Raw genomic sequence first — 22,875 nt, forward strand, 5'->3', positions numbered from 1 at the left:
AGTTTAGTTGATATTCCTGCATTGCAGGGAGTTGGACTAGATGACCCTCAGGATCCTTTCCAACTCTACAATTCTAGGATGAACAGCTGGTCTCAAGGGTCAGCAAGGCTGGGCAACTGCCTTCAACTCTGCAGGGGCCACTAACAAGTCCCCTGGACTGGCTGTAGTGAGGCTGTAGGCTCCCTGAGGGTGGATGGGTGGGGGTCCGTAGAGGATGACTTGGCAAGGGCCCTAAAAAACCTGAGTTCAACTTATGCTGCCAGCTGAGACTATGCACCTTAAGCTTCCTGAATAAGAATGATGGGGGATCAGGAGGAAGAAGCCAAGCTATTGTATGCAGTTGCCTCTTCTCTGCCCCGTTGTGCAAAAAGCAAAACAAAACCAACAACACCAAAAACCCATTCATTCCATTTTGACTGCCTTTAGGGTATGTCTAGCTGAAAGCTTCCTGTGCTCGTTTTTGGTGCCTTAACACAGGAAGGGCAGAAGGTATATTCTCGGGGTTATTTGCAGAAGATTAGCAAGACATGCTGATTCCCAACAGGATAGCAGTTGTAGCAACAGCAAAGACTAAATCTCCCCCACTAAATTGAACCGCAGAAATGAAAGCTTAGCTGTGGGGAGGGGAAACCAGGACTGGATTTTTGTGTGTGAAAGGAGTGCGAGCTGGTTCCTAGTACAGTGCTACCTCAGGTTAAGAACTTAATTCGTTCTGGAGGTCCGTTCTTAACCTGAAACTATTCTTAACTTGAGGTACCACTTTAGCTAATGGGGCCTCCTACTGCCGCCGCGCCGCCGGAGCACGATTTCTGTTCTCATCCTGAAGCAAAGTTCTTAACCCGAGGTACTGTTTCTGGGTTAGCGGAGACTGTAACCTGAAGCGTCTGTAACCTGAGGTACCACTGTAGTAAAACGTATCTTTGTGGTGAGCATAAGAGGAAATCCCTTAATTTTAAACTTGGGCTCCCTCTTACAAGAAGCCTAGAGATCTGCCTATCCTTAGCATGTCCTAGGAGGGGGAGGAAATAGATAAGCGAAACCAGGTTCTCTGCAGGTACTGGATTAATGCCAAAGACATTCCAGTCTAGGTAAGTTATGTTGCCCCACAGGTAAAATGTACATTAATTGCTCTCCCTCTTTAGCCTCTGGCCCGGCCCTTGTCTTTGGAAGGTTGTCTTAAAGGGAATGTGGCCCTTGAGCTGGAAAAGACGGATTACCACTGCAGGAACAGATGACAGGAAGGACCTCTAGCTGTCTAAGACCCTGGAATGCTCCTGCCATTCATGGTAGACACCAGTGGGCTAGATAGACCAATGCTCTGACCTGGAATAAGATAGCTTCCCTTGTTCTTAAGTTCTTCCAATCCAGTCACACAGAAATTAATGGGAGATGTGCAAGACTGCCCAACAGACAAAATGGAGCCTCTTTACCTTGGCCTTTGATACCTGATATATAGGATCCATTCTATCCATTTACTGTAAAAAAACCCACACAGATATTTATATTGAATCTTTATATTGGTGAAAGTTGTCCCTTGGACCTTATGGTAAAGGGCGGGTAAAAAATCCAATAAATGATATTAGTAATAATCAATAAAGTTCATTAGACTAGATTGACAGATGGACTGTTCTTAAATTCCAACTACATTTTTGCTGATGCACTAAAATCTATGTAATTAATGTGAATATTGACAATGTGTTAGGCCCCTTCACATGTCTACAGGAAGATACATACCTGGAAAAAAACCAACAATCCCAGCGCCATCAGACAAACATTAAAATTCTGTATTTTTTCCAACATGGGGTAACGTCAATGTTGATGGAAGTGATGGTGGAATGGGAAATGATCCTCACTGTAAATGCAACTGTTTTTCCTAGAGGCTCTTTAATGAGAATGGGTATTGGCTCAAGCCCATGAGGCCCCAGTCCACTTCCAGTTACATAAAACAACAAGTAGCCCGTGAGCATCCTTTACCTGGTGCCTCCCCCATTCAGCTATAGCTTCCAACATTTCCAGCTGGCACATTCCCCAATCACTAGACTTGCCCAGTTCTGGAAATTATCTGAAGCGATGTCATATGCAGCTGAGTTCCACTCTGTGGTTGTTCAAAGCAGGACATTTAGTGTGGTGGCACCCCTCTAGGTGGAATATTCGACATGCACCAATGATTTGTAGTCTTTGGCAAATGTGGAAAGCTCATTTGTTTACACAGACTTCCCAGAGCCATTTCTCTCTCTCTCTCTCTCTCTCTCCTCCCCCCTCTCTGTATGGGGCTAAGCAGATTTTTGATATTGTGCTTTATGTTGCCTTACTAAGATTTATATTGTGTCCTTTGCAAATTTGCAAATTTTGTACGTGGCTTGGTGTTTCCCTAAATATAAATATTTGGAAATAATTCGATATAAATATCCATTAGCATTGGCAGGAAGGGGAAGCACACATGGGGTTTTCTACCTCGAGACTGTTCCAATGCACAAGGGATGAGCAATTCTGTCCATTTCCATTTCTAATTTTTCCAGTATTAAATTCACTTTTTCATCTTTCCACATCAGTTTGCAAAGTTTGAAAAATAACTTCCTGTGAAAATTCACCAGCATTTTCATCTGAATTTCTCTTAACATACACCTTTGCATGCAATTTTGCCTAATACACACATTTTTCCCTTAATATTTGCTTCATATGCATTTCTGTACTCATCATTAGGCTGGAGAACTGCATTGCAAAATTCTGAGATCTATGAATTTGAGAGCATAACTGGGTTTCGGTTCTTGTATTGTTTGGAAAAGTGTGAATTAGGTAAGTTTGTACTTAAATGCAAGCTGAAGTGAATTTCTCTTCCATCTTGGAAGAGAATTGGTATGTGTTGGATGTGTGCACTTGGTATATATGTGTCATTTCCTACTCCACCTCAGACAGCCAAATGTATTGGGCTAGCCCTCCATTGAGCTCATTATGTCAACTGGGCTCAGCTGAACACTAAGTGCTCCACCCTTACACATAGGTCATAATCTTTCTCATAGGATGTTCATAAGCCAAACGAGGACCAGGGCCACAGAAACAGTTCATATGTGCATGTAATAATGTACCTGGTCTACAGACAATAAAAGTCAGATACAACCTTTTTGGACCAGTGGGCACACTTTGAATTTTGAGAGGGTGCTGTGGGCACCAGTTACCGAAAAGCTGCTATTCTGGGGAAGGGCAGCATGTCATAATACAAAATCAGAGAACCTTCCCTCAGAACCTCATCCTTACCATAGGAAGTCAGCTATGTCCTGCTGGTTCTGATTTTGGACATCATACAATATTAGTTTTATATACATTGATGTTGTTGCTCTTTAAAAGGAGCATTACTCAGTACCAAGAAAAATATTCAAAGTGGCAGCACCACACTCACTCTCATGTCACAGGAATTGCTTAGAGATTACCTGCACATTGTGCCCCATAACTTTCTTTTCATGAGGCCTAGAAACTTACTTGATTTAAAATGAAACTTAGAGTTTGGGGCACCTTTCCAGAGGCACCAGTGAAAGCTTTTGCAGGCATCAGGTTTGCAACCCCTGAGATACAATATATGGTTATCGTGACAATCACAGCAGAGAAGAACACAAATACATGCGCACAGAAGGTCAATTTTGTTATACTCTTATTTCGAAAAGCACAATCAAAATAGTTTTTAAAAGGCTTTGACTCAGAACTTATCTCCCCTTTAACATGAGTGGCCTAGTTTTGATGGTTACAGTGAGGAACTTGGCTATATGTTCCGTAGTTTTAGGGTTGGATTTTTCCATTAAAATTGAAATGTCTGTAACAAATTATGCTTGTAAAACACCCTTCTGTGAGAGAAACCACAAAGCATGGTTCGCCTAAAACCCTAGAACAATATCTGTAATTAGTAACAATTAAAACCATAATCATTTATTTCTTTAGAACATTTTTGATGTCTCAACACAAGGCCACGATTGCAAATGGTGGCTGAGCAATGGCTGAGGGCATAATTATGGAAAGCACACTGGCTTTTCCTCCTCTGCCAGTTTTAATTAGGACAGATTAAAATATCTAGCCGATGCAGATCTTAATAAATCATTTATAAGCACACATGTGAGATAATTGCATGAAACTGGTCACAGGCATCTTTCAGGGAAAGATAAGCATACTAAAGATGGAAAATTGAGTCCAGTAAAATTCTCATTTTAGGTTTACTCCAAATAGTGCCTGCATTCAGATATAATGGTTTATTTTTTATGTAACTAAGATTAGCCTATCCCTGGGTTCATTAGCTCCACCTTCCCCTCTTTCCCTTCAGTGTAGCCACAAAGAGGAGTCTGCATAATGGAATCATAGAACTGTAGAGTTGGAAGGGATCCCAAGGGTCATCTAGACCAACCCCTTGCAATGCAGGAATCCCAGACATATGGCCATCCTACTATTGCTTGAAAACATCCAATGAAGGAGAGTCCACCACCTTCCAAGGTAGTCTGATCCACTGCTATGGTCAGAAAGTTCTTCCCAATTTTTGATGCTTTCACTTCAATTTTTGATGCATTATACATTGACATTTTGTCTGCATCTGACAAACTGGGATTAACTATGGCTTAATCTGTCTAGACTAGAGGCTTCTATGCATACAAATTAGCACATGCAATTTTTTTTTCATGGACCTGTTCCCAACTAGTTGAGTTGCCTACCTAGCAATGCACATTTTCAGATGTACAAAAATCATAACGTGATGCAGCACTGGGACAGGACTCTACCCATAGAACCTGTTATTCTCTCCCTCTTACTATGAGACAGCTAGCCAGGATATGAGCAACAGGGGACTCAGGTACATTGGCAAAATAAAAGTGCTTTATATGCACTGTTTACGCATTTTCTAACATTATGGTGCCAGATAGTGAGGAACTTGGCTATATGTTCTGGGGAGTTCCGTTTTTGCCAACCTGATTTCTCATTCAAATTTAAAACGCATTTAACTGAAACGCTTCTTTGATGTGTCCAGATCCAGCCCGGGACTTTGCTGCAACAAACTACTGAGTGAAAAAGCTACAGTTTCAGGGTTTGTCATTCTGGTGCTGTTGGAGGGCAAGCAAAATCAAAGAACTCTTGTCCTGGAATTCACTGGTTATTTAGTGTAGTGTAATCAGTCTGCAGTGTAAATTAAAGGATTTTCCTGTCTTCACCTGCTTGTGTTGGCTGTCCATGGCCCCCAGGAACACCTTAGCCAGCTGTGAATATAAATAGTCTGACTTTGCCTCCCAGCTCCCCTCAGAGAAGTTCTTACCCTGAGGAAGGGCACACCTCCATTTTGTAATCTTAACAAAATGGAGCTGTGCCTTTCCTGAGGGCAGGAAGCCTTTGTTAATATTATCCTTGGTATGTCAGGGAAATGCATGGGGAGGCAGTAAAACCAGCTCTCCTCCTACTTCATTGGTTTCCAAACTGTGTTGTTTGAGCCCAGGCATTCCTCAATCATGGCGGACATCCTTTCTGGAGGGACAGCTTGTTCGGCACTACCTGTCTCCCCCTGCAGTGCATAGCCCAAGGGGGTTATCCTCTCTGGGTGTGATCCTCGCTCATGCAAGGCAACAGGGGAGCCTAATAAGCCTGGCCAGAGCGCCATGTTAATTGTGTGTACCCTAGATTATGCCTCCCCCCCCAATATTCTGACGCATATGCAAGTGTTCTTTGGAACACAAACTAAGAGAATCCCTGAAAGAAGAAAGTTTGGGCACTATGGATCTATTGCAGGATAAACTGCACTGAAAAAGGAAATTGAGATGTGAACCCTGATATCCCCACCTGTGCCCACAGCTAAGGTCTGATATCCCAGTTGCTTCAGAATAGCTATTTCAGATTTTGGGGACCTGCATATCTGATTTGGGGCTAATCTATGCTAAGTTCCAACATCTGAATGGATGGCTTGAAGGGTAGTAAAGCCCACACTTGTCCTCCTTACCTGCGTTAATGTGTGAGTCCAGTGCCATTTGAGGTATATGCTGCTGTTCTGCAAAAAGTTGAATTGGGCTATCTAGTCCCCTAGTTTAAAACTGCCTGGATGGACCTGAGCATGCAGAATGTCCCAGGTTCAATCCCTGACATTTCCAATTGACAAGATCAGGTAGCAGATAAGGTGGAAGACCCAGTATTTGAGACCCTGGAAAGCAGCTGCTAGTCAGAGCAGAGAATACAGGGAGAGAGACTGGCAAGGATCTGCTACAACACTGCTTTTTATGTTGCCTCCCCCAAAAAGGAGTAAAAACAACAATAACAATGCATGGGCTTTCTTGATTGCCAGCCAATGCCATCGACCCCATGTGGCTTTCAGGGAGTTGATGTAGCATGAGCAAAGACAGACTTAGCAGCTGCTCTTCACAAACCAGATTTGGTTTGAAGTTTGCCGGTTGCTAACTGTTATCTTATTTGACAGCTTCAGTATCTAGAACATGATTTACTTATTGTTCCTTTGTCACATGAAGGTGGATTAGTGCAAACTAAGGGATGGGATTCCTGCCAACCTAGCAGTTCAAAAGCACGTCAAAGCGCAAGTAGATAAATAGGTACCACTCTGGCGGGAAGGTAAACAGCGTTTCTGTGCGCTGCTCTGGTTCGCCAGAAGCGGCTTAGTTATGCTGGTCACATGACCCGGAAGCTGTATGCCGGCTCCCTCGGCCAATAAAGCGAGATGAGCGCCGCAACCCCAGAGTCGGTCACGACTGGACCTAATGGTCAGGGGTCCCTTTATCTTTACCTTTAAGGGATGGGAAGAAATTTATTTGAGTTCACATTTAAAGGTGACTTTATCAAATCCACACTTTCCAAAGCAACATGAGAATTGAAACAACCATCCTTCAAAATCCACACTTTTCTGAATTTTGCAATGCAGTTCTTCAACCAAATAATGTTTACCAAAAATTCATGTATTAGGGAAAAGTGCACATAAAAATCAATATATTAAGAGAAAATAAACACAAAAATCAATTGCTTGCAAAAATTAGTTTGATTTATAGATTTAAAATTTAGTTAAAACTGCATGCAAAAATCTGTTCGTTAGGAGAAATTTGCACTAAATGTTGATTTTCATGAGGATTTTGTTTTTTAAAAATCTGCAGACTTCTTCAGAAATATGGAGAAGTGAATTTAAGATTGGAAAAATGAGAAAATGGGAGAACCAAAATTGACAGAGCCTTCTAGTCTTCCTAGTGCAAACCCTCCTTTTTCTCTACCCCAAAATGTCATCCTGGAGATTGGCATAAAAGAAGATCTTGCAAAGTGCTCAACACAGAATAGGATCATGGACTACCTGCATTCTGCAAGATTGATAATTTGGCCCTGAGCTAAAGTCTACTAGCCAATTGGAAGAGAGCATAAGACTAACCAACACTTGACTAAGCTTTATGAACTAAAGCAGCTGAAGGGACAGCTCAGAATTAAAATAATAATTATTATTATTTTGAAAGCTTCCAGGAGCGGTAAAGCCCTTTAGCTAAAAAGCTCAATGCTATGTGTTGAGACACCCTAGGAAAATATAGATGAGCACACTGGAGATTTATGGTGACTTGTAACACTATATTTTCTTAATAAGGGAACAGGTGGAGCAGGAATGGCAAGGTTGCAGGAGCAAGCACACAGGCAGTCCGTGTTATTCCCAAAGTAGCAGCAGTCAAGCATTCTGCCAAGCAAACCAGCTCACTGCTAGCCAGACCCAAGCTGCTGCTGCCCAGCTTTTCCAGACAAGCATCAGTACCAAAGGGAGATGATCAAGGCCTTAAGCTTAAGATTGGGTTTACAGAGCCAAGCCTGAATGCAGACACAAGACCATGGAAGGCAACACAAAGGAAAGCATATCAACAAATGAGGGAGACAGTACACCTGGGGACATCAAAAGTCTCTGGGAGCCCCTCCAAATGTCCTTTTTATTGTGTGTTCATATTGATGGTGCTCGTCATGCTATCGGAGTGGTCATATGCAAGCCCACTTTCAGCACTATTTATACCTGCAAGATTTTTGGTGTTGGTCATGCTGATTCATTTCAGGATAGCTCTGCTCTACTTCAGAAGAAATGCTTCTGAATACCAGTTGCTGGAAACTGCAGGAAGAGAATGCTCTGGAGCTCAGGGCCTAATTGGAAGTTTCCCATAGGCGTCTGCTTGGCCACTGTGAAAACAGGATGGCGAGCTAAATGAGACATTGGCCTAATCTAATGCCTCGATTTTCCTAATGCAAACACAACCCTTGGTTGAACGCCTGGAACCCCCCGAAATCTTGCTACTGCTCAGCAGAGATTAGTGGTGGTGCATAACCTTTGTAACAGTATGAACCAAACTCTCCTGTCCCTAGCTATGAGGTCCTCCATCCAGCACTATTTGGTCTTAGGTTGTAATTTTATGAAAAGTATTATTCAAACATGGTGCAAATGAGTCCCGTGCAGTTATGCACAAAGACTAATCCCTATGATTTGGCTTTTCATCATTCAGTGAAATCGGTACCTTCCATATTCAGAGATAATCTTGTCCTATCTAATATTTCACAAGTATTTTACACATGAAAACAGTATTACTGCTCTAACACTAATAATGAACCCAATCTACATTTTGCATTATTTTTAAAAACTCCAGTTATATTTTCCAAAGCATTTCAGTTCAAATGCTTATTGACTAAAATAAAAATCAGAATGAAAATATTTGTGCAGTAGATGTAGCTGTAACAGAGGACGGGAGAATCTTCTGCTATACATTTTGGGGGAAAATGTGTTCTCCACACACTGGAAGTTTCCCATAGGCATCTAAGATACGTAAGATACCGTAAGACGCCTCTAAGATATGGTAACCAAATTTTGCATGATGTTTGACTTATTGGTCTTTGTAGAATTGACATTGAACCACTATCTCTCAGTTTCAGCCCTCTTCATTGGAATGATAGCATTCGCCTACACTATAGAGCTTGTTGTGAAGGCTATTTACAGTGTATGAGAAGCGTTTCAAGCATGTTGGAAAAAGTGGTGCATGAATGCTAAGTATAGTAATTAAATTAAACATCTATTAGGCAATACACTTTCTTAAACAGGTCCAGTGTTAGACAGCAGAAAGGCAGACACTGAATGGGTCAGTGACTTTCTTATTGCTGCAGGAATAAATTTTCAGAAGTACCAAGTCCCTTTAATGTTTTCCTCCTCTTGATATAACTGACACTGTCAATATCAGAGTTAATCTTCTTTTAACTGCAATTTTAGTGGATTACTGTTGCATCTGGTAGGATGACCCCGTAGCTTACTCTTAAAATATTCATTATTCATTCATAATGCAAACCCTTAATATGTAAATCTTACATATTTGAATTTTATTAGGCAGTCTATCCATTGGTAAGTTGACAGTGATGGATTCCATTTTGATTCTTGCAGAATTTTGAAAATGTTACAAAATATTACTATTGGTGGAATTCTGTTTCAGATAACTTATGCTATGGGGCAGCTATATAAATTCAGTAAATAAATACATAATAAATTCATATTGGGTTGCACCCAATACTAGTTCTACTCTGAGGTGACTTATTGAAATTAATGACAATGACTAACAGATTGGATTTTTAAATTTAACTTATATCTAACTCTGTAGACTATCTCTATGCAGTTTACAAATAAAACTGTAAAAACCGTTTCTTAAAAACTCTGATAAAAGCAAACAATAAAATATACATATATTTTAAAAAGCAACATATTTTTTTAAAAAGTATATAAATTAAATCTGCCATTTTAAAGTATAATTACATGTCTGGGTAGGCTTGGTGAAACAAAAAATAAAATGGCAGGTGCTAAAAACAATACAGTGAAGTCGTCTAATATAGATAGGCAGGGAGTTCTAAAGAGTAGGGGCTGCTGTACTGAAAGGTGGGTTCCTTCGCATGGATGGCAAGTTGTCCCATTTTAAAAAAACTGAGCGCTACCACTTGCTCATCACAACTCTAAAGCAGAACTCAGGGGTGCAATTAGTGCCAGCATCGTCTGTTAAGAGTTTGGGTGTAATCTTCGATACCTCCCTCTCTATGGAGGCGCAGATTACAGCTATAACAAAGGCGGCATTTTTTCATCTCTGCCAAGCTAAGCAGTTGGCTCCTTATCTCTCTCGCCCTGACGTAGCCACTGTGATCCACGCGACGGTCACCTCCAGACTGGATTATTGTAACTCGCTCTACGTGGGGCTGCCCTTGAGACTGACCCAGAAACTCCAGCGGGTGCAGAATGCTGCAGTGAGACTCCTTATGGGGTCTTCGCTGCGAGATCACATTCATCCGGTACTATACCAGCTGCACTGGCTCCCGGTGGAGTACAGGATCAGGTTTAAGGTGCTGGTTTTAACCTTTAAAGCCCTATACGGCCTAGGACCCTCGTACCTACGGGACCGCCTCTCCTGGTATGCCCCACAGAGAAATTTACGGTCTGCAAATAAAAACACCCTAAAGATCCCAGGCCACAGAGAGGTTAGGCTGGCCTCAACTAGAGCCAGGGCCTTCTCGGCTGTGGCTCCAATCTGGTGGAATGCTCTGTCACAAGAGACTAGGGCCCTGCGGGACCTGACATCCTTCCGCAGGGCCTGCAAGACAGAGCTGTTCCACCAGGCCTTTTGTCAGGGCGCAGCCTGACCCCCTCCTCTGGCAATCTGCACAAAATTTTGCTTGATGGTTGCCATTAATTTGATTTTAATTTAATTAATTTTATAATGAATGTTTTAGAATGTTGGACTATTTTGATTGTTGTTAGCCGCCCTGAGCCCGGTTTCGGCTGGGGAGGGCGGGATATAAATAAAATTTATTATTATTATTATTATTATTATTATGTGTGCCCATCCATATGTGGATGGATCGTTGGCACTGTAAGCTTCTATGTGCATGACCTACACAAATTAAAACTGTGTCTGGTTCCTTTATGTAATTTTTTTGGGGAAACTTTAAACTGCAAAAATATGTGAAAGGTGACTGAGCAGTGATGTTCTAAGGAAGCTTTCCAGAACATTTCCCAGACAATGTAGCCTCCTTCTGCTTGTTGTTGTTGTTATGGTTCTATTTGGGAATGCTATGAAAACTCTGGGATATTAGAGAGAATCAAGCAACAAAACTGTTAAGTGGAAACCTTACTCTGCTCCCTACATTAAATTGACGCTTTGGTTAACTTTCACAAGCTGGTGTGGCAGCTGATTAATGAATGAGAGAGAGTGGCTGCTGGTGTCACAGTGGCTGGCTCCATTACTGCTTTTGCTCAAGCTGTGCCCTTGGGTTCTAAACACAAGCTGAATTGAGTGTTAACTTTGCTAAATTATTTTATTTCTTTGCAAAGGTTGCAAGCTTATTGCCCATTACCTTCTTAGATGGAGATCCTGCAGTAACTTGATTTGGGGCTTTATAATACCGCAAGAAGTGCAGGAAACGAATAATAACCACCAACAGGGATCAGTCAGAGAGTAGCCTAATAGGATGGATGAGAGAGCTCATTGTTAGCAGTAACTGCCTCCCTTCCTCCCAACTGAAATGTTGCACTGGTATATCTGATTAGGAATGGAAAAGAGACTGTGAATTTGTGGTTTTCCACAGGTATGTCTCCAGACTGGATGGGTTCAGTAAAGATCAGTTATGTTTAAGGAAGGTAATTACTATTGCGAAATATGCAGCATTTACAGGGCCGGTCCAATATATTTTACTGCTTGAAGCAAATGACAAAATGGTGTCAACTTCTCCCCCCAATTCCTTATACTGGAGTGGCAGTCAAATCTGACTTCAATAATGGTGATGGGGTAACATCCTCCACCACATCTAGAGCATTTAGCTATCATAGGAGGCTTGGTGTGGGTCATGCCTTTGTCGTCTGTCTAAAACCATCAACTGCTGCCTGACTCTGCCTAATGGTAGAGCTGGCCCTAACCATTAGGTGAAAGCTTGTATCCTGTTCTGCTGGGGCTTGAGGCCCTCAGGGTGTGAGTGGGTGTCGTAATAAATACCAGAGCTGCTTCCAAGCCAGGCCAATAAGGACCCCGAGCGGCTCCTGGACAGTCCTGCAAGCTGAATTTGGGAAGAAGCTGTCTCAGCTTAGAGTCATCTGAAGCCTTTGAAAGGCTGATAGGATTTGAACTTCCAGGGCTCTCCCCTTCAGACCTCTCCTCTGGCCCTTGGGACTTTCTGCAGGCCACACCCCTCACTGCCTTTGCGTTACACCATCCTAGAGTGTTTGTGCCAGGCTGGAATGTGTCCTCTGATGTCTCCTGCTTGCCTGAATGGAGGATGAAGAGGGTTATGCATGATGATGTGTAGAATTGAGTGTTCTGTGTACTGTGCAGTGCTAACATTTGTTCCCATTGCTCTGCCCACTTTTGCCCCTTGCCCCTGGAAGGTTGCCCAGTGTGGTGTAGTGGTTAAGAGCGGTAGTCTCGTAATCTGGTGAACCGGGTTCGTGTCTCCGCTCCTCCACATGCTGGGTGAGTCACACTTCTCTGAAGTCTCTCAGCCTCACTCACCTCACAGAGTGTTTGTTGTGGGGGAGGAAGGGAAAGGAGAATTTTAGCCGCTTTGAGGCTCTTTCGGGTAGTGATAAAGCGGGATATCAAATCCAAACGCTTCAGAAAGGAATGGATTCCACAGAATGAGAAGGGTTCTTTCCCCGATGTAGAATTGGGGACATATTGTAACTATAACTGCACCTCATCTGCAATGCTCTTCTGCCCTGTATAAGTTTGTTCTAGGCAGTCTTCCCCCACCCCCCGCAAGATCCTGGTACAGAGGGCATCCACATACCTTTCCTCTCCTCCCCAGTTACCCTTGGGGATTAGAGTTGGGTGGGGAGGAAAAGGAAGGAGGGTTGTGGTAGCAGAAGGTGGAAGTAGACTAACCATAAGTAAAGGCAGATCAGGCCAAATGTAGAAAAGAGGGGAATGTATGTATATTATGGGAAACCCAGCCAGATGGGCGGGGTATAAATAAATATCATCATTATCATTGTCATTGTCATCTTACACCTGCCCCAATTCCCCTCTTCTATGTAACTGTTACACAGGGATCCTGGCTTCCCTTAGGTTAGACTGGATGTCTCCCCTGATCCAGTCCAATACATAATTGCTCACTGTTGTAAGACTGTAAAAAGCATCTTTACCTAACTATTATAGTGGATATTTCCAGTGCTAAACATATGTGAGTGCAGCTACTTTTCTCTTGATCTTGTCTCCTGAGTAATTCAGAATTCCCCCTGCCTTGGAATTATCAGTGAAAAGGGGCCAGATTAGACAATACAAATTAGTGTACCCAGCTCCTCTAAGCCCACCCAAAATGTTCTCCCTAGCTCTGCCATTCATGCATGTATAAATGGGGGTGGAACATCTGAATATTGTATACATGTGTACAGTTCAACACCTATAGGTGAAAAGCAGGTGTTTTCTTTTGTACATTAAAGCAACCAGAGATATGAATGGTGGAAATATGTTATGCTGCAGGGTGAGAACTCAATGCAAGGCAGTGCCCAGATTTTTATCCCCCAAGCTTTGTGGTTGTGTGATACATGGATGTGTGCAGCAAATGCCATGGAAACCTAACATGGCGAGTTGCCACACCTGTACAGTGGGCCACAGCACTCCAACCGTGTGATCGTCACTTAAGCAATTTGCTCAATATAGTATACTGTACTGAAAAAAGAAGTTGCACATGCTAATGAAGAAACATCTATGAAGAAAGCTTGTGGGAAAGATTAGTATTGTGATTCTCTCTGATCTCCATTCCTTTGAAGTGAAGGTCTAGTTTGTTCAATAGATTCAAGTACTCCCCACTGGGGAACTGGATGTATGCTATGGGAGACTCTTCCTGTTGCAATATGTATGTTCCTAATTGCTTGCAGCATTGTGCAAGATGGAACCAGATTTTTTTCTTGTGAGCAAAAATGGTTCATTTCAGTTGTGAAGGTGCCATGTGTATGTCATCTGCGCTCAGCTGCTGTGAAAATTCTGAATAGGACTGTGGAGCAAAAGTAGCTTCAGGCTCTGTCACTTTGAAAGCAGGTCTTGCTCTTGCTAGTGGGCATAAATCGTAGTTGAACTGCATGAATACCTTTGTCCCCCCCCCCCAGCTCCTTTAGAATAGTGGTGTGGAATTTCCAGCACATAGGTCTAATTAGGCCCACCAGGCTGTTTTGGTCAAGCCACGCCTACCTGTTCTACGCATGATGACATAGATTTGCAGGCTCTATCAGCTGATCACTGGAGCTTACGTCTGCAGTGCCATGCAAGCCCTGACAATTAGCTTGCAGGGCACAGGGCAAGGTGCTTTGTAAACCTCCTTAGCTGCCTGAGACAAAGGACAAGGTGGCAACCCCCCCTTTCAGATTTTTTGACAGTTGATTCTTACTTTAATTCTGATGGTGGGGCATCTTCTCCCACCCCACTCGAGGGCTGCTTTACAGGGTTCATGGCAAGCTATGTGGCACACACAGAAAGCTCCAGTACCTTCCTGCAATTCGCTATTCTTTTGCATCTGCCCCATGACTTGGCAGCCTCATTCTGCCTAATGGCAGGGCTTTCCTGGTGCACCTCAAACTCAAAGATGGAAGGTGCAAGTAATTCAATGTCCCATCCTTAAAAGATGCCACCAGTAACTAGAATAGCCTCTAAGTCCCTCTTCACCCACCTCTAAGATCCCTAGTTTCATGGTAGACCTCAGCAGCATGACTAAAAATCCTTGGGAATTGTGTCAGTGAATGTAGCTCTGGGACGATTGCTTTGCCTGTAATGTATATATTAGGAGAAAAGCAGACAAATATTTGTATAAATTCTCATGCAGACTTTTAAAATTAGTTTTTTTTAAAAAAAAAACAACCCTGCAAGTGTTGGTAGAAATTGGGGGAAGGGTGAACTGAACTTAAGACTGGAAAAAATGAGAAACTGAAGAGTTCGTCCCTTGTTGCAGCAAAAGGAATTGCCACTGTCAGGTGGTGGGTGCCAAGAGACATGGAGCCAAAGCAAGGAGGTATCAGAATTCTTGAGGGAACTCCAAGGTTTGCTGAAGTAGAAAAAAATTTGTTGGAACACCGAGAAGCTGAAAAAAATGGGGGGCAGGCACAGACCAATGAGAATATTGTCAGTAATCAGACACTGAGTCAGAAGCTGCAGGGGCACCAGATGGGGAGTCATTTCAGGGCACAGAGGTGATTGCTAATGATAGAGAGAGCATTGTACCTGAAGCTGTTAGGCAGAAGCTCCTAGAGGAAACTCCCAGGCCTATAGGGACAGAGACTGGGTGCCTTCCACCACATGACAACAGTCCAGTGGTGCAAGGAGTGCACTGGGAGGAAGCCTATGGAACAGAGGAGGGGGACCCCATCTTCAGGCTAGAGAGCTTGCCCTTTAGGGCTCTGAAGGTATCTACAAAGAGGTGAAGACTGAAGGAAGGCATCTGGAGACAGAGGCTTAAAAGGCCTCATTCTACTTCCAACCTTTGCTAGAGCAAGTTTCTCACTTATAGCTAACCGTGGTCTGGCAAGCTTTGACCCTGCCTCACCTTGTCCTTTGTGAAATCAGACCAGAACATGACAGATGTTGAATGTCAACTGGAAAAGAAAAATGGAAACTGAAGATATGGGAATAGAATGGCTTGCTGGAGGAAGGCATGGCTGGAACCATGAAGAGGAACAATCCTATTATGAGTTTATCCTGTAACATATTGTTGCAGGTCACACTCGTAGAACAGGATTCTTGGGGGTTTGCATCAGTCTTTATGTAATTTTGGTCAGCAGGTAACAACTGTTAGATATAAACAAGCATTTTTTAAAAATGCTTAAATCTCCACCTTTATGACTCCTTTCTTGTTGTTACTAATGACAGTTTCCCTCTTAATTATTGTTTACTGTGATCTTATGCTTGTTTCATTGGGCTTATTTCCATTTTGACAGCCACCTTAAATCCTGTGAATGGCTGGGTAAAAATAGCCTTTTCACAAGACTGTCATTCCAATCCAGAGAGAGAGAGACCCTGAGCATCGGTGTGGCTGATGTGGTGGGTGTGCATTGTGTTGCTACTCCAGCCCCGCTGAACTTAATAGATGCTTCTGATGAGGATGCGGAAGTGAATTCCCCTGGGACCCCGGGTGGCATATAAACAATAGAACCTATTCTGGTGGTGAAAGCCATTCCTGCAAATTTCAGTCTTGCTACATTGAACAGCGGTGAGCTCCTGCTGAAAAGCCTTTATTAAAACACTATCACTGAAGCATGGTTTGCAGGCTTTTATTTCAAATACAGCTCATTGGGGAGCCGTAGGGCTGCAAAGGAGAAAGTATATCCCTCCTCCCACTAGGACACACTCTGCCACTTCACTAGTCCTCTGTACTGCTAAGCCTTTAGGCATCTGCTGACTTGAAGGATATTTAAGTTACAAGAACTGGAAGTGGCAGCTTGGTGGATCATATTTCTCTTAAGTACACGAATCTCTGTTTAAGTCACCAGCTGTGCAAAGTGAATAAACCACAGTCCATTCCCATACTCTAAATAGTTTGTCTGCTACTGGTATGTGAGGGTGGTGTGGTGTTTGGGATTGCCTGAGGGGTTTTCCAAAGGGACAGAATCTACCACTGCGTATAGCCTATTCCACACACCCCTCAATTTCTCCTTTGTTAAGGTGTCATACTTAACCTTCAAGCTATTATCTGAGATCAGGACGTTCAAGGGCAATTTGGGGTGGAGTGAAGGGGCTGGCGCCTTCTCAAAAGAAAACTCTGTTGGAAATATATATATATGGGTGTGTTCATGGAATGTACTGCATGCACATTCCTCAAGGATCCTGATCCAGACTTATTAAGGATTGTGACAGAATGCACGAAGCTGATTGAGCAACTATAATAACTCTGATCAGCTGGCTAATGTGTGAGATTACCTTCTGTGCTCATGAACTACACACACACACACACACCTTGTTTTAACTAGGGCTGGAACTTAATAATAACAACAATTAATTGCTTAATTGTGTGGATTTTAACTGACCATTCTGTTGAGTAAATGTGCCCATCTGGGTAAATGCAATATTTGTTTGCTTTGAAAATTTAACGAAGAAAAGGATGGGGGAAGAGGGGAAAAAATTAAAGACAGTAAAATAAAATAAAGAGAATAGATAGATAAAAACAACAACACACCACCCTACTATTCGATCCATGAAAATAATCCTAAAGCAAGAGGTATTGCCTCTTGTGTAAAAGAGAAATGAGTGCTCTTCTTTTAAGATGGTGCTTCTTGTCAAGCTTATTTTTATCAGCACTTGTATCAGGGACATAAGTAGTTGCCTTATGTGGATTAGGTTCACTGGTCGATCTGGTTCAGAATTGTTCACACTTACTGACAATGGCTTTCCAGAGTCTCAGGCAGGGGGCTATGTGATAGATAGATAAAATCTGCTGCTTCAATTGCGGTTAGTTGTTGCAATGTTTTAAAATTAATCTAGCCAATTATTACTCTATTAAATGTTGCAGCTCTAATTTTATCTACCACTAGCTCCTACACACTGGCCATGATACTGTGGCTACCAACTCAAATTAGCTTCCACTTAGTCCTTGTAGCAGATATGACAGATGTGCAGCCTGACTTATGAGGTATTGTGCCACCTTATGCATGTTTAGGAGGGTTAGGATAGGTTCTGTGTCAGCAGCGTCAATGCACTGGAGCAGAATGTCATGTAGTCACAGCAGCACAGGGCAGCGTACTACAACAATAGCAGCAGCCCCTGTTGCTGGAAATAAAGTAATGGCCTTGCACAAAGCAGTTGTATGATGCAGAATTGGACACAGAGGTATGTGGCATTTGGGATTATTCATAAATTACATTGATTTATGTTTAATGAATTCTGCTGCACTGAGAAGCCTGGAATAAATATATTTTATTGAACTAGCTCCAGGTTAAAAGGAAGGAAGCGTTTCCCCACTTCTCTCCCATACTAGACTAGGTACCTCCAGCAATGTGGCCCAGTGCAGGGACCAATGAAGAAATGCATTCTATTTGCACCACTAGGGAGGCCACATTTAGAAACTGCAGATTGTCTCCTCCGCTCTTTTTCATTTAACCCTGAGAAGGAAGGAGGAAATTAGAAAGGAGGTTTGGGGTTGCTCAGTGCAGCCTGTATGTATATTGCCAAAAAAGAGAGAATGCATCACTAAAGAAAGAGGACCTTAAGAGGGCATGTTGTTGTTTAGTCGTTTAGTCGTGTCCGACTCTTCGTGACCCCATGGACCAGAGCACGCCAGGCACTTCTGTCTTCCACTGCCTCCCACAGTCTGCTCAAACTCATGCTGGTAGCTTCGAGAACACTGTCCAACCATCTCGTCCTCTGTCGTCCCCTTCTCCTTGTGCCCTCCATCTTTCCCAACATCAGGGTCTTTTCCAGGGAGTCTTCTCTTCTCATGAGGTGGCCAAAGTACTGGAGCCTCAGCTTCACGATCTGTCCTTCCAGTGAGCACTCAGGGCTGATTTCCTTCAGAATGGATAGGTTTGATCTTCTTGCAGTCCATGGAACTCTCAAGAGTCTCCTCCAGCAACATAATTCAAAAGCATCAATTCTACGGCGATCAGCCTTCTTTATGGTCCAGCTTTCACTTCCATACATCACTACTGGGAAAACCATAGCTTTTACTATACGGGCCTTTGTTGACAAGGTGATGTCTCTGCTTTTTAAGATGCTGTCTAAGTTTGTCATTGCTTTTTCCCCAAGAAGCAGGCGTCTTTTAATTTCGTGGCTGCTGTCACCATCTGCAGTGATCATGGAGCCCAAGAAAGAGGGCATGTAGTTGCAGAAAAAATGCATTTGCTGATTTATATGTATATATGCAAATTTAGAAATACTTGCTATAATGTAAAACAGGAGTGAGGAACTTCTGGCCCACCAGGGGTTCAAACTTAACCTGTAAAGTTGTTTTCCCCAAAATCTCCTGTTCTCCCCAACACTTGACACCGAATGTGATGTCAGGTGCAGGGCAGTTAGAGATGTGGCTGCCAATGCTCAATTGGAACCTTCAAGCATGCTCCTGATTGTGCACTGGCAAATCAAAGCAGGTTTTTATTTTACCAACCAGTGCTGGAGTAATAGCACCAGCAAGTTTCCTAAGGGTGACATCAGGTGACTGACAAGTTGGCTTCTTTGCTTACCTGTCAAATTTGGCCCACAAGGCTGGGATTCAATAAGAATCTGGTCCATGGAGCCGAAAAGGTTCCCTCACTCTGATTTAAATATAAATGCAATAGATCTTACCTAGAGGGAAGAATGGGACCAGGTGATCTGCACATTCTCAGTCTGCTATCAATCTGCAAGTTGTAGAGGGGCAGCTTCAAGGCTCCTGCTTCTCCCCCTTCTTATGGTTCTTTATCTTGAAACCACACTTGGACCAGGAAACCCTTTGGACAGAGAACACATTCAAATGGATGGCAGCCTCTAACAGTTCCTCAAAGAGGACTGTTCTCTGTCAATTAAGATGCATGGTATCCTATCAGCCAAGGAAAGATGTATTAAAATATGGAGTCATTCTTCTCCCAAGCTTAGGCCCTTTCTACTTTGCCATAGCAAGTGGAGAGGCCACAAGGAGTACAGTAGATTACTCCAAGGCCAGATTCACACTATACAGAGTTCCCTGTAAAGAGCGATTGATTGTTAAACCACTCTGAGAATTGTAGCTTTGTAACAACTCTCAGAACTCTTAACAAATGACAGCTCCCAGAATCATTTGGGGTAAGCCATGAGTGTTTAAAGAGGTATCATAGTGCTTTAAATGCATGGTATGAATGTGGTCTTAGTCTCTTACACAAAGCAGAATGAGTCTGTGGGCCTAATTTCACAAGAGGGCCATTTTGAGGAAAGGATGAAGGCTCTTGGGCCAATTCCATACACATATCACCCAGGGAACTACTAGCAAGTCCCAATGCCAAGGCCACCAGTCCTTCCATACACTTTCCTGGGCAGAGAGCCAGACCGACACAGTTTATTACATGAAGCAAAAGACAAGATGGCGCCCCGTGCTCATTCCATGTACAGAGGCTGACTAGACTTGTAGGTAAATCTTGTGTCAGTCCTGACAATGGAATGACATCTTCAAGGGCACCTGTGGGCAGCAGGCTAGTTTAGGAGGTGTATGACAGGGTTGTAGATGGCCAGGGTTCAAGAGGAGTTGGTGGGGTGTTGACCTTTAAAGCCCTGCGTGGCTTTGGCCCTGTATACCTGAAGGAACGTCTCCACTCCTATTGTTCAGCCTGGACACTGAGGTCCAACTCTGAGGGTCTTCTGGTGGTTCCTTCACTGCGAGAAGTGAAACAACAGGAAACCAGACAGAAAGTTGTTTTGGTAGTCATACGCACCGTGTGGAATGCCCTCCTGGCAGATATAAAAGAGTTTTAAAAACTGCATAATTTTTTGTAGCCTTCTGCTTCAGGAAGCTTTTAATGCTTGATGTTATTGTTGTGGTTGTTGTTTTTCCCATATTTTTGTTGGAATCTTCCCAGATTGGCTGGGGCAACCCAGTCAGATAGGTGGGGTGTAAGGAATAAATAAATAAATGTTGTTGTTGTTGGTATGCTGCATCCCAGCACATGAGATCTGAGGTGATTGCCTCACTCTGCCTAATGGTTGGGCCAGACTTGCCTGGGCAGATGCAATTAAAAGTTAAGTCATGTGATCTTACTTTAGTTAATCACTGTAGTTTATATTGATGGTAATGGGTATAAGGTGGATGTTTATAAATGACTAAAAAGTGTTTCCACAAGAGTTATGAAAATATAACACCTTTGGTTAATAAAAACAGATATAAATCAGAGGCTAGAGAAACTGGGGGGGGGGGATAACTCTTGCATCAAAAGAGATATATGTTGGGCTTGTTCCATAGTATAAACTATGCTGACCTCTTACTGTTTTGTTTACAGTGATTTAGTTATTCTTGGGTGGAGAAGGGAGCTAACCTTTGGCTGAGTTCATTTTTACTCCCCTTTTAAGGATGTGCCTCCACCCACAATCCGTTTCTCATTACCCTGACCAAATAATGATACATAAGGGGGGGGGGGGGAGAGTGTCAGTGTTATGTTCCTCCTGGTATGGTTTGTGGAAGCTGCCTCTGTTTGCTGTCCAGATGGATGGATTGACTTTGAAATGCCTGGCTCACTTCTTTCTAACACCGAGCAAAATAAACTTTAGGAAATAATGTTGAGATCAGCTACATCCTAGTTCTGCTCAGGCAGTTTGGGAGTGTCTAATATAGATGGAATCCATCATCATCAATAAAATAGCAACAACATCAGACTAGAAATTCAAAGTGTTTTTCCATCCCAGGAAACAGAGGCCCTCAAACATTTCTACTTTCTGATTTGTTATTTTGACCTTATTCGTTCCTGTTACGCAACATAAGCTACAGTATCCACACTGGACTCTTGCTGTGAGAGTCAACAAAAGCCTTTCCATCAGTTCTAGTTGTTCCAGTATGTTGACAGTAATATCTAGTGTGTTCATTGTTCATTTATTAATTGTAATTTTAAAAAAATGGTTCTTGGACTCCCATTTTGGAATCCAACCCATTAGGAAGGGCCTTTGAAAAGCTCAGTGGCATTTCCTATTTGTGTGAACTTCCTGTCAGTTTCTTCTTTATTTACGTGTGCTGTGTGAAATCTAATCTATGTCGCTTCAGGTGAAATCTCATCTGAATTTCTGCAGGAAAATTATTGCATGTTATAATTAATATTTGCTCAGACATTTCCCCCTGGCAGATCAGTATGCTTGGGACAGGCATGGCTAATTGCTGTCCCATAGAGGGAGACAAAATTTGCTACTTGTTTTCTTTATTTAATACATTCTTTAAAAAATTAAACAGTAACGGAAAAAGGAGCAAACTTGAGAAAAGATGCACAGGAAAATGAATGCTGATGGTAACCATTGAGAGAGTAGCACATAAATCAGTAACATAAAATACAGAGTAGGAACCTGAACTGTCTCAAATCATAAACATTTCCAAATAAATCTATATTTTAAAGGGATCTGCTGACTCACTGTCTCTGATGACAAATAGATTACAAATACATTTCTATTTCACCCGTCAAAAATATTGCCCCTGAAGATGCAGGGTATCTGTCCTGGTCTGCACTGTTTGCCTCTGAGCTCTACCCCCCTTGTCCTGCCACTGGTCATGCCTTTACTTTCTGCAACCTCTTCTTAGTTCTGGACCTGGTCTCCTGAAGGTGCTGCAACCACTCCCACTGGCGAATTAGCTAATCCAGTGTGTCGAGAGCAGAAGAATTCCTGGGCAGCCAGTGTGCCAGGTTCAGGCATAGGCGCCGACTCCATGGGGCTTGAGGGGGCCCGAGCCCCCTCAAAAATTCGTTTGGGGGGGCTCAGCCCCCCCAATAATCTCGGGCGGCAGTGGGCGCGTCCGCGGCTTTTATAGGGCGCCCGGCGCGCACCAGCTCGATAACGGGCACCGGCGCGGCGGGGGGCGCCGGGCCGGGGGAGGGGGGCGGCCGGCCTGTCTCCTTGGCAACCCCATTGAGCAGCGCCGGCTCCCCCGGGAGGGCCATCCCCCCGCGCCGCCGATCGCCAACACCGCCGACGCTGTGGCTGCCCGAGCCCGAGCCCGAGCCCTACCCGAAGCCCGAGCCCGAGCCCGAGCCCGAGCCCGAGCCCGAGCCCGAGCCCGTCAGTCAGGAAGGAAGGAAGGAAGGAAGGAAGGAGAAATGGGGAGGGAGACGAGGGAGGAAAATTGCGCACAGGGTGAAGAAAGGAGAAGGGCGAACGAGACGAGCTTCCAACCCAAAAAAGGGCTGGAAGACTGGGAGGATGCAGGATCGGGAAAGAAAGCGACGCCTTCCCCGCCCCGCCCGCGACGTCGCCCGCTTGTCATTGGCAGCGC

General features: G+C 43.4%; 1 protein-coding gene across 6 annotated transcripts in view; it reads left to right on the top strand.

Moving 5' to 3' along the window:
• Window positions 1–21,848: 21,848 nt before the first annotated feature.
• ABTB3 (ankyrin repeat and BTB domain containing 3) overlaps window positions 21,849–22,875 on the top strand; it is a 227,171-nt gene continuing 226,144 nt past the window's right edge. For 2 of the 6 annotated variants that reach the window (XM_081210797.1, XM_081210798.1), the window contains exon 1: window positions 21,851–22,294. The gene's annotated coding sequence lies outside the window, so the exon portion shown is untranslated. Of the gene's footprint in view, window positions 22,295–22,875 lie in introns of all 6 variants that reach the window. The other 4 variants (XM_081210799.1, XM_081210801.1, XM_081210802.1 and 1 more) reach the window with 3 other exon arrangements.

The sequence above is a fragment of the Podarcis bocagei genome (assembly GCF_964188305.1).
Source record: "Podarcis bocagei genome assembly, chromosome: 10".
Taxonomy (NCBI): domain Eukaryota; kingdom Metazoa; phylum Chordata; class Lepidosauria; order Squamata; family Lacertidae; genus Podarcis; species Podarcis bocagei.